We start from the raw sequence: 4,497 nt of genomic DNA, 5'->3' as shown, positions 1-4,497 counted from the left end.
ACAGAAATGCCCCCAAATAAACCCAAATGACCCACCCGGTCTGGTTTAGACAAAAAATGAACATATGTCGAAATAGGTATCGATTCAAAGGTCACAACCCTCAACATCGCATCCACACGTCTAATAAGAGATAAGGACACTTGTTAGAAAATCACAAACCAAAAAAAGTACAGAAGTGCCCCCAAATAAACCCAAACGACCCACCTGATCTAGTTTAAACCGAAAATGAACATATGTCGAAATATGTATCGCTTCGAAGGACACGACCCTCAACATCGCATCCACACGTCTAATAAGAGAGAAGGACACTTTTTAGAAAATCCCAAACGCAAAAAAGTTTAGAATTACCCCCAAATAACACCAAACAACCCACGCGGTCTGGTTTAAACCGAAATTTAACATATGTCAAAATTGGTATCGATTCGAAGGTCACGACCCTCAACATTGCATCCACATGTCTAATAAGAGAAAAGCACTCTTTTTAGGAAGTCCCAGATGCAAAAAAGTACAGAAATGCCGCCAAATAACCCAAACGACCCAGCTAGTCTGGTTTAAACCGAAAATGAACATATGTCGAATTGGGTATCAATTCGAAGGTCACGAGCCTCAACATCGCATCCACACGTCTAATAAGAGATAAGAACACTTTTCAGAAAATCCCAAACCCAAAAAAGTACAGAAATGCCCCCAAATAAGCCCAAACGACACACCCGATCTGGTTTAAATCGAAAATGAACATATGTCGAAATAGGTATCGATTCGAAGGTTACAACCCTCAACATCGCATCCACATGTCTAATAAGAGTAAAGGGCACTTTACAGAAAACCACAAACGTAAAAAAGTACCGAAATGCCCCCAAATAACCCCAAACAACCCACCCGGTCAGCTTTAAACCGAAAATTACCATATGTAGAAAAGGGTATCGATTTGAAAGTCACGACGTTCAGCATCGAATCCACACATCTAATAAGAGATAAGGACACATTTTAGAAAATCCCAAACCAAAAAAAGTATAGAAGTGCCCCCAAATAACCCCAAACGACCAACCCGATCTGGTTTAAATCGAAAATAAATATATGTCGAAATAGGTATCGCTTCGAAGGACAAGACCCTAAACATCGCATCCACACGTCTAAATAGAGAAAATGACACTTTTTAGAAAATCCCAAACGCAAAAAAGTATAGAATTACCCCCAAATAACACCAAATGACCCACGCGGTCTGGTTTAAACCGAAATTGAACATATGTCAAAATTTGTATCGATTCGAAGGTCACGACCCTCAACATCTCATCCACATGTCTAATAAGAGAAAAACACCCTTTTTAGGAAGTCCCAAATGCAAAAAAGTACAGAAATGCCCCCAAATAACCTGAAACGACCCACCTAGTCTGGTTTAAACTGAAAATGAACATATGTCGAATTGGGCATCAATTCGAAGGTAGCGACCCTCAACATCGCATCCACATGTCTAATAAGAGATAAGGACACTTTTTAGAAAATACCAAACGCAAAAAAGTACAGAAATGTACCCAAATAACCCCAAATGACCCACCCGGTCTGCTTTAGACAGAAAATGAACATATGTCGAAATAGGAATCTATTCGAAGGTCACAACCCCCAACATCGCATCCACACGTCTAATAAGAGATAAGGACACTTTTTAAAAAATCCCAAACTTGAAAGAGTACAAAAATACCGCAAATAACCCCAAACGACCCACCCAGTTTGGTTTAAACTGAAAATGAACATATGTCGAAATAGGTGACGACTCGAAAGTCACAAACCTCAACATTGCATCCACACGTCTTATAAGTGATAAGGACACTTTTTAGAAAATCCCAAACCAAAAAAGTTACAAAATTGCCCCCAAATAAGCCCAAACGACCAACCCGGTCTGGTTTAAACCAAAAATGAACATATGTCGAAATGGGTATCGATTCGAAGGTCACGATCCTCAACATCGCATCTACACGTCTAATAAGAGATAAGGGCACTTTTTAGAAAATCCCATACGTAAAAAAGTACAGGAATGCCCCCAAATAACCCCAAACGACCCACCCGGTCTGCTTTAAACCGAAAATGAACAAATGTCGAAATGGGTATCAATTCGAAGGTCACAACCCTCAACATCGCATCCACAGGTCTAATAAGAGATAAGGTCACTTTTTACAAATTGCCAAACGTAAAAAAGTACAGAAATGCCCCCAAATAACCCCAAACGAACCACCCGGTCTGGTTTAGGCCAAAAATGAACATATGTCGAAATTGGTATCGATTCGAAGGTCACAACCCTCAACATCGCATCCACACGTCTAATAAGTGATAAGGGCACTTTTTAGAAAATCCCATCCGTAAAAAAGTGTAGGAATGCCCCCAAATAACCCCAAACGACCCACTCGGTTTGGTTTAAATCGAAAATGAACAAATGTCAAAATGGATATTGATTTGAAGGTCACGACCCTCAACATCGCATCCACACGTCTAATAAGAGATAAGGACACTTTTAAGAAAATGCCAAACGCAAAAAAGTACAGAAATGCACCCAAATAACCCCAAATGACCCACCCGATCTGCTTTAAACCGAAAATGAACATATGTCGAAATAGGTATCGATTTGAAGGTCACAACCCCCAACATCGCATCCACACGTCTAATAAGAGATAAGGACACTTGTTAAAAAATCCCAAACTCAAAAGTGTACAAAAATGCCCCAAATAACCCGAAACGACCCACCCGGTTTGGTTTAAACCGAAAATGAACATATGACAAAATAGGTGACAATTCAAAGGTCACAACCCTCAACATTGCATCCACACGTCTAATAAGAGATAAGGACACTTTTTAAAAAATCCCAAACCGAAAAAAGTACAGAATTGCCCCCAAATAAGCCCAAACGATCGACCCGGTATGGTTTAAACCGAAAATGAACGTATGTCAAAATGGGTATCGATTCGAAGGTCACAACCCCAAACATCGCATCCACACGTCTAATAAGGGATAAGGATAATTTTTAGAAAATCCCAAACGCAAAAAAGTATAGAATTGCCCCCAAATAACACCAAACGACCAACGCGGTCTGGTTTAAACCGAAAATGAATATATATCGAAATAGGTATCGATTCGAAGGTCACGACCCTCAACATCACATCCACACGTCTAATAAGAGATAAGGACACTTTTTAAAAAATCCCAAGCGTAAAAAAGTGCAGAAATGCTCCCAAATAACCCCGAATGACCCACCCGGTCTAGTTTAAACAAAAAATGAACATATGTCGAAATAGGTATCGATTCGAAGGTCACAACCCCCAACATCGCATCCAAACGCCTAATAAGAGATAATGACACTTTTTTAAAAAATCCCAAACTCAAAAAAGTACAGAAATGCCCCAAATAAACCCATACGACCCACCCGGTCGACATTTGTTCATTTTCAGTTTAAAGCATACCGGGTGGGACGTTTGGGGTTATTTGGGGGCATTCCTATACTTATTTACGTATGGGATTTTCTAAAAAGTGCCCTTATCTCTTATTAGATGTGTGGATGCGATGTTGAGGATCATGACCTTCGAATCGATACCCATTTTGACATATGTTCATTTTCGATTTAAACCATACCGGGTCGGTCGTTTGGGCTTATTTGGGGGCAATTCTGTACTTTTTTCGATTTGGGATTTTCTAAAAAGTGTCCTTATCTCTTATTAGATGTGTGGATGCAATATTGAGGGTTGTAACCTTCGAATCGTCACCTATTTCGTCATATGTTCATTTTTGGTTTAAACCAAACTGGGTTGGTCATTTGGGTTTATTTGGGCATTTTTGTACTCTTTTGTGTTTGGGATTTTTTAACAAGTGTCCTTATCTCTGATTAGATGTGTGGATGCGATGTTGGGGGTTGTGACCTTCGAATCGATACCTATTTCGACATATGTTCATTTTTTGTTTAAAGCAGACCGGGTGGGTCATTTGGGGTTATTTGGGTGCATTTCTGTACTTTTTTGCGTTTGGCATTTTCTAAAAAGTGTCCTTATCTCTTATTAGACATGTGGATGCGATGTTGAGGGTCGTGACCTTCGAATCGATATCCATTTTGACATTAGTTCATTTTCAATTTAAACTAGACCGAGTGGGTCGTTTGGGGTTATTTGGGGGCATTCCTATACTTTATTACGTATGAGATTTTTTAAAAAGTGCCCTTATCTCTTATTAGACGTGTGGATGCGATGTTGAGGGTTGTGACCTTTGAATCGATACCAATTTCGACAAATGTTCATTTTTCGTCTAAACCAGACCGGGTGGGTCGTTTGGGTTTATTTGGCAGCATATCTATACTTTTTAGGGTTTCAGATTTTCGAAAAAGTGTCATTATCTCTTATTAGACGTGTGGATACGATGTTGCGGGTTGTGACCTTCGAATCGATACCCATTTCAACATACGTTCATTTTCGGTTTAAAGCAGACCGGGTGGGTCGTTTGAGGTTATTTGGGGGCATTTAT

Source organism: Telopea speciosissima, unplaced genomic scaffold (genome assembly GCF_018873765.1).
Source record: "Telopea speciosissima isolate NSW1024214 ecotype Mountain lineage unplaced genomic scaffold, Tspe_v1 Tspe_v1.0039, whole genome shotgun sequence".
Classification (NCBI taxonomy): Eukaryota; Viridiplantae; Streptophyta; class Magnoliopsida; order Proteales; family Proteaceae; genus Telopea; species Telopea speciosissima.
This window is presented reverse-complemented; position numbering follows the sequence as displayed.